Source organism: Eumetopias jubatus, unplaced genomic scaffold (genome assembly GCF_037043125.1).
Source record: "Eumetopias jubatus isolate StellerSeaLion01/CBP00866 unplaced genomic scaffold, mEumJub1_p1.0 scaffold_55, whole genome shotgun sequence".
NCBI classification, from domain to species: Eukaryota; Metazoa; Chordata; class Mammalia; order Carnivora; family Otariidae; genus Eumetopias; species Eumetopias jubatus.
Window position 1 is genome coordinate 82265 of NW_028274861.1, and position 15483 is coordinate 97747.

Here is a 15483-nt window from a genome sequence, read left to right on the forward strand (position 1 = left end):
ACAGGGTTTTGTTGGTTGTTTGGTTTAGTTTCCTACACCACGTAGGACAGCCTCACCCAAGCCTGTGGGGTGAGCCCCTTGCCCACTCCGGTGGCCAACTTCCAGCCCCAGAAACCAGCCGACAGGAGCCACTCTCACCTCTGTTTCTGGTCCAATAACTTTGGTGTTTTCGAGCCCTGCTGTGTCTTTTTGTTTTCTGTTTCCATAATTTATAAATCCATTATGACTATGTGTTTGAAGCAATGTGTTCAACATAAACTTCTAAATTCTAGTCTCATCTTGACTATTTTCATGTATTACCTTCTCCATTTGAAAACTTATTTTTAAAAAAGTTAATATTCTTGAGTAGTTGCTCCAACTTTCTGGTTCCAGTTTGCTATTTCGCTGCTTTTTATGTGGCTTGAATACAGGCCACTTTGTGGACACCCCTCTCAAATGACGCCGTGGCCTCCTATGTGCAAAATGAACTTGTGCTCATTCTTTTCCTTACTCCGACTCACTGCGGCAGCTGACATTCACCTCTTTCAACAGCTGACATTTGTTACACCAAGTGCTCGACCACACTCCACAGAGGACACTGTTAACACAACAGCTCAACCACACTGAAGACTTAACATTGTAACACCAGGTCCTTACATGTTTCCCTTCTGTGATAACTTTGAGACAAATCCTCTGGCTCTCCTCGATTAACTCACTCTCTCCTGGATAGTTCTCTTTCACAACCTACCCACTTTAAATAAGAACCCCTCCAGTCTTTTTTCTACATGCTGACCTCTCCTGGCTCCATTTCTGCATTGCTAATTTAGGTCAGTTTAGCCAAGATTCTTCATTCCCATTCTGTGCCCAGGTGAGGGATGGGTGTGGTGGGGATGCAAATATAACTAAGACATGGCGTCTGCCCTGCAGGAGGCTCTTCCTGGGCAGGGAGGCCAATCTGCAAACTGCTGGCTGCAACTTGGGCCACAGTGGAATGAATACGTGCGTGCTGTAAGCCTAAAGTTCCGTTAGGGTCTTTGCAGGAGCTGGATGGCCTGCTGCAGCATTCAGTTGAAGAGTTTAGTGGAGGAACTGTTTACAGATGTGTGGGTGGGAATAAAAACCAAAGCAGTTGGAGGGACTTCCGGGGACAGGTAGATGGGAAACCGTTCTCACCTCCAGGCTCAAAGAGACCGGAAGAGGAAGAGTAGTACTGGAGCCAAGGGGAGCCCAGGAGCCAGATGCCCCCCCAACCCCTACCCAGAGATGCTGAGGCTATAAAGCCGGGGTCACAGCACACTGCTCACAGGTAAAGTCTACCTGTCATCTGTTTGGTAAAGATAGTTTGTTTAGACATAACCATGCTATTTTATCAACATATCATCTATGGCCGCTTTCAAGCTATAATGGTGGAGTTGAGGAGGCCCTACAAAGCCTATGTGGCCCTTTACAGGCAAAGCTTGCAACCCCTGTTACAGAGGCCCAGGGCCTTGCTAATATCTGGGAACGGGAGGGGGGCATGCCCTGACAGCGCAGGGATGGACTGTTTCTATGGGGACAGCACTTCCCTTGAGCAGTCCCTGAAGGAATAATGAGAGAAGGCATAATAACACGTTAATGGAGGGGACTAGAGTGACAGAGAATACTTGCATAATCTTTAGGAAGGCATGGAACGAGTTTTCAAAAAAAGAACAGATGGAGGAAAGAGCAAACCAATAAGATGGTAGAGTTACACCTGAATGTCACTTCATGTACATTAAATGTAAGCCGACTAAGTACACCAATAAAAAGTCAAATTTTCAGATTGGACTACAAACCAAATCCAGATATATGCCTGAGGTCTAAGAGGCCTCATATGGAGAAGCAGAAAGTGAAAGGATAGAAGACCATGTGATCACTGGCCATAATGACGCGTCGTGAGTGTCCCTCACCTCCGCAGAGGAGGACCCCGAGGCACACCATGGGCACGCAGCTGACCTGGCTCACAGCCAGAACTCGAACCCAGGCTCCAAAGGCCATGTTTAGCCTCTGAACCAGAGTTGCCAGCTGAGCGAGAATAAAGAGAATACTGACCGCCCGAGCTTGGACATAAGGCGAAAGGAGGCTGGCATGTCATTTCTTCTCACGTAAGGGTACAGGCCACCCGAAGACTGGGAAAATGGACTTCGTTCAACTGACTGCTATTTAGTAGAGGTCCCCAACTTAGTGAAATTAGACATTTGCGTGAAGGTTTTTGCCGGTAGAGAAGCAAATAATTTCGGTCCGGGAAGAAAATAGAACATCAAAGGATATAGGTTATTGTCCTTTACGATATTAACCACTTTCGTGTCTAACTAAGTGACCTGATCCTAACAGCTGTGAATTCTAGGTCCTGAAAAACTCTCCGAGGCTGTCTTAAGGTCCTACTCACCCACAGTCAGCTAGCGGGCGATACAGAGCTAGAGCATCTCTAACACGAGACATTGCAGGAGGCATGGGGCAGAGTCAGCCCTGGCGGCAGCTAAGATCTAGAACCATCTGATGCACTAGAACGTACCCCCGCGTTGACTCGAGCCAGCCATGGAAGCAGCTCGAGAGCCTGAGCCAGTGCCCCCACAGACTAGAGCCCCTCTGCTCCGACCCGTGGACCCCGTCCACAGGCAAAACCCGCTCCGGCATGAGGTCCGGAGCAAAGCCAACTGCACACCAGTTCTCTCATCCGATCCAGCATCATTGCCAGAGTAAGAGCCAGCCCGAGATCGAGAGCCACTTCTCAAGGCAGCTCAGTGCTGCTATGGGAGGCTGTGCGGGGTTTCCTGTGAAAGGCACAGGGACAGGCGGTGGGGATCAGCACAGGGTGATCACCCTGGCAGGGTGGTGATCTTCTCTCCTCCTGCTGCTTCGGCACCATCTGCAGATGGAGGACTGGCCACTGCAGCGGGGCTGGTCACCACTGCAGGGTTGACGGGGCTCAGAAGCAGCTACAGACCCAAAGCCCGCTCCAGAGCTCGAGGCATTTCCATCTTATGCTGCGGTGCCTTTGTCGGGAGCTCGGGAGCTGGAGCCAAGTGCGCCCCAGTGTGGGTAAGCCCCCTGCCCCTGCAGCCAGCTCCTGCCCCCGCTGCACAAACACAGGGGCGCTTGCCAACTAGCGAGCTAGAGCAGACGCTCAGACGTGCGCCAAGCGAGCATTACCTCCACCCACAAAGCCAGAGCCACCGCACACAGCAGCCCCCGCACCGACTGCGGACGACGGCCCCCCCCCGGCGGCAGCTCCCGGGCTAGAGGCCCCTCTACCTGCTCGCCTGGACCAGCTCCAGTGCAGCAGTCCTCTCTGCTGCCGGTTCCTCCACCAAATTTGGCAACAATGCCAGCCTGAGAGTTCACTGAGCCCTGGAGTGCATTCCAGAACCAGCTTGAGCCCCACCACCGGGGACGGAGCCAGCTCCAGCTGCAGCTCCAGCTCAGGTCCCGGGCTGGTTCCACGGCAGGAGCCGGGGGCATCCCTGGCATCGGCCGTAGCTCCGGCCCATGGCTCAAGCCACTCTGCCGAGGTCCACCTGTCACCGAACCTTTTTATTTTTTTCAAGAGAAACTTTTTTTTAGCATTTTATTTCTTAGAGAGAGGGAGGGAGCGCAGAAGCAGGGGGTGCAGCAGAGGGAGAAAGAGAGAGAGACCCCCCCGCTGAGCAGGGAGCCCGCACCAGGACTCGATCCCACGACCCTGAGGTCCTGACCTGAGCCGAAGGCAGATGCTTTAACCGACTGAGACACCCAGGAGTCCCCACCCTTCACCCTTTTCTGTTACAGGTTTTATGATTTTTACATTTAACAGTTAATATTTAGATTCAGTAAAAGTTAAGCTTCCGTCACTTTCAGCTGTACCATTCAAGGCTACTTCCTCAGGCTCCTGCATGAGCTCAGGCTTGGGTCAGGTTGACCTGGGTTCAAAGCCACAGCGGAGCCATGTCACAGCCCTGGGACAGGCAAGCTCCTATGGGAACTCTTGGAATCATGCCCGCGGCCATTGCGTGGGGAGGGGTAACTTGCCAGTCTGAATGCCAGGGGTCCCCGTGATGCACAAAGTGCTGCCATGGGAACCTACATTCCAGAAACAGCCCCCTGCCCAGCTCATTTCGTTGGAGATCCTCGAACCAAAAACATGTTTGCATGTTGCATCCCAAAGACCGGAGGCTACAGGCTGAGGAAAGCAAACTGTGCAAACACTCCCTCGCTGGGGATGTCGTGTCAGGGCTCCCCGACGTCTCTGTCCATTTGGCTGGAAAGACCGAAAGGAGACACCAGGAGGCCCAGGGCCAGCCACCCAGCCCCACAGGGTCTAATCGATGTATGCAGCCCCAGGTCCCCTCCCCGTGTGTGCGTGTGTGTGTGTGAACAGGGGTCATGTGGGGCGGGCCAAGCCGTTCAAGAGCAGGCTGATGAGGGGTCAGATACCCAGGGGACAGGTCATGTTCAAGGTCAAGGCTGGGTGGGTGGGACGGGGTGTGGGGGGCTGCGCGCTTCTGCCTCAGGGTTTATCCCGATGGCCCTGCGGGGATGGGTCAGTGTCCCGCGTGCAGGGCTGTGCACGCACAGGTGTGGGTCTGATCTGGGAGCAACAAGGAAACGGGGCAGGGGGACAGGGAGGTTGGCGGGGCAGGGCTGTGATGCCTCTGGGCCGGCTACCCGTCCCTGTCTTTACAGGCCACAGATGAAATGGGGACGAGGCTGGCAGACACTTCCTCCTACTCCATGAGCTGGGGCGTGACCCCACAGGGGTCCCCAGGAGCAGGGGCTGGGGATTGTGGGGGAAGGCCTCTGAAACCACCCAGACCACTGTCCCTGGTGGTCATTGACTGGATTGTGCTCCAGGAGCCGGAGCCCATGGAGGTCAAGCCCGAGGCTGAGAAGCTTGGGGCTGGGTGCCTGTGGGTGTGTGGGGACGGGTCGGGGCTGGCCCCACAGGGAGGAGCCCCAGAGGCTGGTGAGGGTCCAGGAGAAAAGACTGGGCTCAGAGGGCCCAGCGGGTGGATGGCAGGCGGGGAGACGCCCCAGAGAGGGCTCCTTCCTGGCTGCGGCTTCTCTGGGAGGCCCTGGGCTGGGCTCTGTCTTGCAAAGGCCCATGGAGAGGAGCCATGGGCTGAGCTTTTCTTCTCCTCTCTCAGCTGCTCCACCATCTCAGGAGCTAGAGCCAGGCTCCACCTGTGTCCCTAACTCGTGTGAGGAGCCAGGTGCAGGGGCAGAATCCAAACCAGTTTCCATGCGGCTCTGGAAACACAGGAACTGTCACTCAGCTCGGAGGCATCACAGCCCTACCCGATGTCCTCACTATCCCCCTGCCCAGCCCCCTGCTGCTCCCAGATCAGACACACACCTGTGCGTGCACAGCCCAGAGTCTCCCAGAGATGCCCCAGGTAGGAAGGAGACCTCCCTGGGACGTCTCCCGGACTGCAGTCCACCCACTGGACGCTCGGAGCCCAGTCTTTCCTCCAGGTCCCACACCAGCCTCCGGGGCTCATCTCTGTCGGACCAGCCCTGACCCTTCCCCCCACACACTCAGGCACCCAGCCCCGGTGTTCTCACCCTCAGGCTCGGCCACTGTGGGCTCTGCGTGCTCCAGCTGGGTCAGCAGAAAGTGGGCTTGGTGCTCCAGGTCGGAACAGGGCATGTTGAGCTGCACATGGGCCACCAGCTGCTTGAGGCAGGGAACGTCTTTGGCTGACACAAGTCCTCCGAGTCTAGTCCAGCCATGTGCCCAGAACGGAGGAGATGGCCCTGGAGGTAGGTGGGCAAGAAACAAAGTCAGTGGCCGGGCCTGCCCTTCCACACACCCCCTGGGGCAGCCTTGGGGATGCTCCATCCACAGGTCAGGCCCCCCCAGCCCACCCACACTGGCCATCCAGGCAGGGGCAGGTGTGGCCAGCAGGTGCGGGGGGCCGGCAATCTGCATGAGAGGGAGCCCTCCATCACGGGTGTGAGCACCCCTGCCTTCCTCAGGGGAGTGTGCCCCACGCCTCTATCTGTCTGTGGTCCCTCCTGTTGAACTGGAAACCCAAGGAGGGGGTGGTGTGGGTGCAGTGTCTGCTCTGTCCCAGCGCTGGGGAATCACAGAGGAACTGCAGAAGTCTGTGAGGGAAGAGGGAACCCAGCGGGTCCTGGGTTGGGGCTTGCTGCGCGGAGCCCACTGGCTCTAGCTCTGCAGGGGGAGCGAGCGCCTGCTCCGTGTCCGGGGAACACCCGCAGCTGACTGTGGAGCTGGGCCAGCTCGGATATTGCATTGGCTCTAGCTCTGGAGTTGGTGACGGAGCCGTAGTTCCAGCGGGCTTACTCACACTGGGGCGCACTTGGCTCCAGCTCCCGGGCTCCCAAGCTCCCAGCAGTGGCACCGCAACAGAAGATCAAATGCCTCGAGCTGCGGAGCGGGCTTTGGGCCTGTAGCTGCTCCTGCATCCACGTCGACGGTATAGTGGTGACCAACCCCGCTGCAGTGGCCAGTCCGCCATCTGGAGATGGTGCCCAAGCAGTGAGGACGCACGGTCCCTGCTCGCGTGGGGCTGGCCGGAGTAGAGGTCAAACGAGGACTTCACGACCCAGGGGAGTGTCTCTGATCAGGTGGGATCAGGTGCCGGGAGCAGCGGTTCAGGCCCTTGCCCCTGTCGGGCAGCTCAGGACCGACCTGTATGGGGCACGAGGTGAAGGGCATGCAGGATCCTTGGGCTGAATCCCCCCGTAGCCATTACCCCCATGTAGCCTGTCCCGTCACCGCCCCGAGTTTTGTCATCCATGAAATGGGCAGGGGAGGAAAGCCGTTCGTGGGTTCAAGAGCCTTATCCAAGTGCGGAACCGGATCTAGATCATCTCTGGAGGGGGATTCAGCTCTAGCACCTGCCCCAGAGCTCGAGGCAGGTCCAACAGCGATGCGAGCCGCAGCTCCCGAGACTGGGGCAGCTGCAGCTTCACCTCTCGCGCCAGCTCTGGGATCAGAGCCCGGTGTGCAGCCTGAGCAGCTCCGACACCAGCTACGGAACTCGCCAGCCAAGGGCCAGCACCTTGATCATCACACCCTCGCCATCGTGCACAAGGTCAGGAGAGGGGCTGGGGAACGAGAGGGTCCCTCCTGGGCAGGTCACCCCGTGTGCTTTGGTCACTCCATTCAGAGCTCCCCCTCCCCACCCCTCCCACAGGTCACAGCCCCGGGCGTCCCCACCCCTGCTTCCCAAACAAGGCTCAAGGTGGACAAGCAGACCATGGATGTTGGAATTCGAGACTTGTACCTTAAACACTGTATACGTGTTGACCCACAAACTCCCCTTTATGGATTCTGTTGCAAATAGGGGATTATGGACACGGGTCTTCCCTTCAACAAGCTGGGATTGAGCTGCTCACAGTAGGTGATGGGTGCACCTGCAGGCTGGGATGGGTGCTGCGCACTCTCCTCCCAGACAGGGGTGCCGTCACCCTTTCCTCCAGGGGACCTCCGCTTCCTCACGTTCTCCCCAGGGCTGCTGGTCCCCAGACCAGACACCTGCCGGTCTGAGGGTGACCAGCGCTGCCTCCATAGAGTTTTTTGTTTTGCCAGAGTCCTTACCTGCTAGCTCCACTTCTCTGATTCCCCCCGTGCCTGTCCCCACTTGGACTTGCATGCGTGTGGTCTCTCCCTGTGGAACCCAGTGACTTGGAGCCTGGTTTGGACCAGAGTCCACTGAAACCTTTCTCTGGCCTTGGGTTGTGAGCAATGCATTGCCTTTTGGGGTGTGTCTTCCAGCTTTCTGCATTTCCCTGGTTTCTGTGTGGGCCACAGGAGGAACCAGCCCTGTCCTGTCTGCGGTCAGGCTGAGGTGTCCCAGCAGGAACAGGGGTCTCGGCCCCAAGATTGTGCCCATAATTCCTAAAGTGGCCTCTCTGATTACGTCTGATCTGTAAGCCCCAGGCATTTCAATATCGAATAAGGGAAATTCTGTGTCCAATAAACACAGAAGGAAACGAGTTCCCTTTGAAAATAGGGGGGCAGACACAAAGGCCCCTATTGCGTGATTCCACGTACAGGAAACACCCAGGAAAGGAACAGAGAGAGAAAGCAGCTTATGAGTCGCCGGGGGCTGGGCTCGGGGAGGAATGGGCAGGGAGGCCTTCTGGCTCAGGGTGTCCTTTGCGGAAGCAGATATTGTGCAGCAATGTTCTGTGGTGCGGTGGCACAGCATTGGGAATATAATTAATGCTGCAGACTTGTCCAACAGAAAACAATTAATTTTATTTAAAATAAATAATAAACAGCGTAGAGGATAAGGAAAGATAATATAACAGTTAATATGTACCAGAGAGAAAGAACACAGGGGGAGGGGATGAAACAATCTGGCGGGGCATCAGGGTCGGGTGATGGAAATAAGGGGAATTGTACAAGGGGCTCTCCCCACGAGGATGTGGGCTCTGGCTGTGGTTCTGGGAGCCCTGCAGGAACAGGAGGAGGGGCAGGGCCAGATGCAAGAGCAGGGCCAGATGCAAGAGCAGGGACAGGGTCCGGATGCACGGTAGGAGCTGGGTCATGGGCAAGTACAGGAGCACAGGCAGGGCCAAGGGAAGGGCCCGCGGTGCTGGAAAGCAGGGCAAAGGGCATCGGCTCTGGCAGGGGCAGGGGCAGGAACAGGGACCCAGGCAGGGGAAGGGGCATAGGCTCTTGCAGGGGCAGGGACAGGGACAGGGACCCAGGTAGGGGAAAGGGCATTGGCTCTGGCAGGGGCAGGGGCAGGAACGGGGACCCAGGCAGGGGAAAGGGCATTGGCTCTGGCAGGGGCACGGACAGGGACACAGGTAGAGGAACGGACAGGTGCAGGGGCAGGAGGTGGGTCATGGGCAGGAATGGGTGCACATGCAGGGGCAGGGAAACGGGTAGGGAAAGGGGAAGGAGCTGGGTCAGAGGCAAGCACCGGAGCAGAGGGAGGGGCAGGGGAATGGACAGTTGCAGGGGCAGAACCCGGGACAGGGGCAAGAACAGGAATACAGGCAGGGGCAGGGGAAGGGGCAGGACTTGGGTCAGGGGCCAGAACAGGAGCACAAGCAGGGGAAGGGGAAGGGGCAGGTGCAAGGGGAGGGACAGGGTCTGCAGCAATGGCACATACAGGAACCGAGGTAGTATCTGGGTCAGGGGCAGGGACAGGGGCACTGGCAGGGGTAGGGACAGGTCAGGATCCAGGGCAGGAGCGGGGTCTGGGCAAGGAGCAGGGCCACAGTTCGGGGCAGGCACAGGGGCCCTGGCTCCGGCAGGAACAGTGGCAGGAACAGGGGCAGGCTCTCCGGGCACAGGTTCTCGAGCAGGCCCTTCCTGGTCGGCGTCAGGCTCTCCGTGGGCAGGTGCCGGGTCAACTGCCGGCTCCTGGGCTCCTGCTGAAGTCTCTGCAGGCACCACCCCTCCCTGCAGAGCTGCTGATGGAGTTGGAGCCGGCTCTAGCTCCTTAGGTCGTGGAACATCTGTGAGAGGAGAAAAGCTCACCCCCGTGCCTGCTCTCCGTGGGAATTTGCAAGACAGAGCCCAGCCCAGAGCCTCCCAGAGAAGCCGCAGCCAGGAAGGAGCCCTCCCCGGGACGTCTCCCCGACTGCAGTCCACCCGCTGGGTGCTCTGCACACAGTCTTTGCTCCTGGCCCCACACCAGCCTCTCGGGGCTCCTCCCTGTGGGGCCTGCCACGACCCGTCCCCACACACCCACAGGCACCCCGCCCCAGGCTTCTCAGCCTCGAGCTCGGTCTCCGTGGGCTCCATTCCTGGAGCACAATCCAGTCAATGACCACCAGGGACAGTGGTCTGGGTGGTGTCGGAGGCCTTCCCCCGCAATCCCCAGCACCTGCTCCTGGGGACCCCTGTGGGGTCACGCCCCAGGTCGCGGAAACGTCACGGCTGTCCGCCAGCCTCCTCCCGATTTCATCCGTGGTCTGCAAAGACAGGGACGGGTAGCCGGCCCAGAGGCATCACAGCCCTGCCCAGCCAGCCTCCCTGTCCCCCTGCCCTGTCCCCCTCCTGCTCCCAGATCAGACACACCTGTGCGTGCCCAGCCCTGCACGCGGTACAGTGACCCCCGCTCCAGGGCAATTGGGATAAACCCAGTGCAGAAGCTCGCATCCGCGCACACCCCGTCCCACCCAGCCACCCTTGACCTTGAACAAGACCTGGCCACTGGGTATCTGACCCCTCATCAGCCTGCTCTTGAATGGGGTTGGCCCACCCTACATGACCCCTCTTCACACACACACACACACACACACACACACACACACACACACACACACACACACACGGGTGGGGACCTGGGGCTGCACAGGTGGATTAGACCCTGTGGGGCTGGGTGGCCGGCTCTGGGGCTCCTGGTGTCACCTTGTGGTCTTTCCGACCAAACGGCCAGAGGCGGTGGGGAGCCCTGAAAGGACATCTTGAGACAGCATTTGCTGGGCGCGCTTTCTTCCGTCGGCAACCTCCGGATCTGGGAACACAGCACGCGAACATGTTGGTTTGACTATCTCTAAAGTAATGAGCTGGGCCGGGGGCTGTCTCTGGAATGTGGGTTCCTGGTTACCTGGGTTCCAAATTCTGATGGGCTCTGTTGTCAGGGAAGTGAGGTCACCATGGCCGGGGTCCCCTCACCCAACTTCCTCCTCAGACAAGAGCCCCACCCGTGAGGGCCCCTCCCCCAGCTGTTCAATGCTGACCCCCCCCATGCCCCATCTATACAGTGACACCCTCCCACCCCACCCCACCCACAGCCCACGCAAGGCCTGGGTGCAGCCCTTGTGTGAGGACACAGAGCTGGGTTCACCCTGGGCTCCTGCGCGTGCCCAGGGCTGTGACCCTCGACAGACCCTGTGCAGGCCCTTCTGCACTTGGGGTTTGGCCCCTCGACATGCTTCACTTAGCCGCTGAGGCAGAAATGCAGTCCTGTGCTGAGCCCTTCCTCCCAGCCTGCTGTGGCCTCGCCTGCTGTGGCCTCGGCGTGGCCGTGAGACGAGCAGGACGTGGCCGCCCTCGGTGGGAGGGGGGACAATGGCAGCAGAGCCGGCGCGAACCAGTCACGGACAGCCACCCCCCAAGGCGGGCGCAAGCTGCGGAGACCCCCGCCGCCCAGTAGGGCCAGCCTGCACCACCTGACCCCATGCTGCCCAGACGGGAAAGCTAAGTACATTCGTGTCGGTTCATAGCACAGAGATCCTGTGGGTGGTCCTTACGTGGCAGTAGCTGACTGATGCCGTTCTACTGTGTTCTCCTTGGGTGGCCCTAACCGCACCAGCGAATTGCATCGCCAGCTACATACTGGTGACTCCACGTGTCCGGCTCCCACATCTCTCTGTCCTCTGAACTCCAGCCCCTCACGTGGCATCTCCGTTTGGGGGTCCTGGGCTCCAAGCTCAGCCCCCGAGCCTGCCCGGGGCTCCCTGTCCTCAGACTGAACCTCCCTCCACAGCCTGTGCTCTCCCCCCCCTCACCCTTCCCTCCGCTTCCACCACTCTGGGGTTTTTCACAAGTGGTCTCCTCTTCCGCGGAAGCCCACCCAACTTCCCTAACTACCTCTGTGCCTCAGCTCTCTTCCGAATGTCCCTTCCTCCGAGAAGCCCTCCCTGACCCCTTCTGCTCCACCCGGCGTGAGTCAGACCTGCCGTCGTTTTGCACTCTCTGCAGACACTCTTCCACGATCTTGTGTGTTGTGTTCTGGGATCTCTCACCTGCTCAGGAAGGGCCAGACGGGCACACAGGGAGGATGGCCTGCAGAGATGGGGGCAGTTTTGGGGGACGCACCAGCCCTCGAGGAGCACCCATGGCCACCAGCAAACCCCCAGGTGCTGGGGCAGAGGAAGCGGCAGTCTCCATCCCAGCCTCAGAAGAACCAGCCCTGGCTCGTGAGCCTTCGGGTGGACGGGAGCGGCACTCCTGTGGCCTCCTCCGGCAGCCACTGTGCACCGCTGTTCAGCTCAGCACAATTCTGATGAAAACTCCTTTGTTTATTCCTCGTGCAATGAGACTTTGGGGTCTTTGTTTCCAGGTCTGGGATCACTCTTGGGTGTCGTCCAGATATTTTAGCGTCTCGTCTAGGAGCCCTCATTGTAGTGGACTCTTCTTAAATCCTCGTCGGAGACACGGGTGCGGAATGTCCTTTAATTCCCTCTGAGGTGTCCACGCTGAGCGAGCTCTTCAGCAGTCTTCTCGAGCCTGGGCTGGTGTGTGCAAGGCGGCCATCCGTCTTGGAGCACAGTGTCCTCAGCTTCTGCTTGCCACCACACCCTCCAGATGACCAGCGAGCCTGTCCCACTGCGTCTGAGTCATGTTGGTGTCCCAGCTTCCCCCGTGAGCCAGCGCTGGAGGGCTGCATTTGTATTTCCCCTTCTCACCTCGGAGCCTGGGAAGGTGGGGTGGGGCTGAGGACACAGCGCAGATCAGCTGAGGCTGTGTGCAGGTGTCTCTACAGAATCTGAGCGCTTTAGAGATGTGCCACCCTGAGGTCAGCGGGGCCAAAGCCAGGGGAAATGTCATCATCTGCCTGGAGACGGGAAGGGGTGAGGGGCTGATGGAGGACCCTAAGAGTGAGCAAGAGGAGCATCGAGCCGAGGATACTGGGCTTCTGGGGGACACTGCTCCCTGATGGAGCGGAGGGGAGGTGACATTCTAAGCGGAAAGAACCTGGGTGAACTGAGTGGGGGGGGGGAGTAAGGAATAGGAATTCCAGGACTGAGCGAGGCAGGAGGGCAGGTGAGTCCACCCTCAGGGGTGCTTCCCTCCCTGAGTCTCAGCTTCCTCACCCGTGGAAGGAGGAGCACCCTAGCACCTACCGCAGGTGCCCTGCTGACTAGAAAGAAACCTCTGCCACGTGGCCGGCCATGTACTAGCTGGAGAGGAGGGGGCGATCGCGGGCATCTTGCCGGCCCTCAGAATGTCCCTTCCAGCCCCCCTGGCGGGGACACAGTGTGGCGGCCCAGCCATCCTAGGGCACAGCCCTGGTGGCACCAAGGAGCGCTCAGCCAGCTTCCAGCAGGGGGCGAAGGGGCCCCGGGGCCAAGGCGGTGAATGAGGTGCTCCACCTTGGGCGGGATGGCCAGGCTGCCAGGGCCTCCTGCTGCTCAGGGCGGGGCGCGCGGATCTATCCGGGCCCGGGTTCCGTCCGGACGTTGGGCTGGCCGAGCAGGGGACCCGGCGTGGGGCGCGGGACTGGGGACCCAGGCTGGTGCTCACGGGCAGGTCCCGGAAACCCCGTCTCTCCACCCGGCGGGGTCCTCAGGCCCCCAGAGATTTCCTCTCTGGACCCTGGTTCTCGCTCCCCTCGCTCCATCGGGCGTTGGGGAGTCGGGTCCCCCGGAGCCGTCCCAGTCCGACCCTGGGAAGCCGCGGCGCAAGGTCGCAAGGTCGCGGAGGGGCTGGGGTGCAGGCAGCGCCAAGAGTACGCGAGGAGGTCTCCGCGGGACCCGGGGCCATGGCTGAACTGCCCCAGAGTCAGGCCGCTGAGGGGCGGTCCCCGGGTCCCCTGGCAGGAGGGGCCGCGGCAGGGACGACGAACAGCGCGCCCGAGGGCCTGCAGGGGGCGCCCCCATCCGCAGGGTGCAACGGGAGGTCCGGAGCTTCCTGGGACCGGTGTGCTGGGAGCCGGGAGACCGGGAAGCCGCGGGCGCCCCTGGGGTCAGCGGTCCTGGTCCCGCAGAGTTCCCCGGTCCTGCCAACGCCCCCTGTGCACCCGCTTCGGGCTCTCTCTGCACTGGGGTGCTCGGGGCTGGGCGAAGGGCTGTGCGGCCTGGCCTGGGGTGGGGAGCCGGCGAGCGGGCGCAGTGGGGGCCGCCCCCAGGACTCAACCCTGGGCGCAGAACACGGGAGAACGCGGGCTCAGGTGGGGACAGCCCTCCTGTGGCCCAGGCGCAGGGGCCCCGGGGCTCGCGGTGCGCTAACTTCCAGACTGTGTGCACCTGCGTCCTAGGGCAGGCAAGTGTTTGGGGGGTTAAGGTAGAACAGAGGCGTCACCGAGGTTGGGGGAGGAGGCCGCGGCCTGGAGTCTCTGGAAAGAGCTGTTGTGGGATGTGTGCTCAGGCTCGCTGTCCCCCAAATCACTCCCGAGTCGTCCCTGCTTACTGTCAGCCCGGGCTCTGCTCCTGTCACTGACCTTCAGGAAAGCCGGGTGGTGAGTGTGCTTCTCATTTCACTGGTGCAAAACTGGCTTAGGGAGATCAGGGTCGCCCTCCCGGGTCATAAGGCAGGAAGGGCCAGACCGGAGCCTGGGATCCAGGTCTCTTCAGCAGCAGCCCGTCCTTCCTGGTTCTGCTCTCAGCCTCCTTTATCATAGTTTGTTCCTTTTTTCCTTGAAAGATTCTTTCACAGCATTGATACAATAAACCACACACGAAGCGTGCAGCTTAGTAAGTTGTGACCCATGTAGACACCTGCGGATCCGGCGCTCCTGTCAAGGCAACGACGCACGTGTCCCCCCACGGGCTGTCCCTCAGGCCTCTGGTACTTGCTGTGGAACACAAAGGCAAAAGAAATAGAGAAAAGAAAAATCAAACTTCCTTACAGTTCACAGCCCATCGACACGTCCTTGAGACAGGCATCGTGACCTTCCCCTGGGAGTTTAACTGCCCCAATGTTCACACTTGCTGGAGGCAGAAGACAGCCTTAGTTTGACATTAGCCTGACCTCCAGGATCCTGTAAAAATCCCCTTGGAAACTTCCTTTATCTCTGCGCCCCCACAATATGTGTTAGCCATCATCCCCCAAGCATATGACCGTTGATATACCTCTGGAGAGTCTCACGACTGAGGTTTTACTGGGCGGGAGTAAGTGACGTTTTCCTAACCGCAGCTAGCCCCTCGGGGTCCTGGAAACCTTGCTTCCAAATTCCTTGGAGACTTAGCAGTATCCATTACACCCCCTAACTTGAAAGTATAGGATCAGTGTCTCCTCATGACCCCAGTGCAGCTCTTTCTACCCTCGGGTCCTACCCCCATGCTTTAATAAAACTACCCTTTTTGAGCTAAACACATCTCAAGAATTCTTTCTTGATCGTTTTCCCCCGGACCCCATTTCCCAGCGTACTCTGCTGTCTAGGTTGACCTCAGGCTACGGGGACCAGTGCTCTACCTGCTCTGGGACTCTTGAGGAGCAGGGGCTCTGTCCTTGGTCTCCATACACTGTGGTTCCAGCAACATCTAGCCCATGACTGACCCCATGCAGACCTGAACATAGAGTTCAGGGCTTTTGAGAAACCTGGCAAACAGTCCCCATTCTCAGATTCCCTACATCCCTTCATCTGTTTATTTATTCATTCCACCGATATTTTTAAAGATTTGATAAGTACCAGGAGGCCTGGTGCTGGGTGGACACCAGGTGAGGAGGTGACCTGAGAGATATGAATGGGGAGCTACATTAGTTTTTCTTTTATTGTTTGTGCTTTTGGTATCCTACGTAAGAAATCAGGTTCACTCAACAGGTTCTCACTCTGGATGAGGGCTGTTTATGGCTGAAGCCGGGAACAGCCATGGCCGAGTGGATCTGCACTGAAAGCTCCTCGGCAC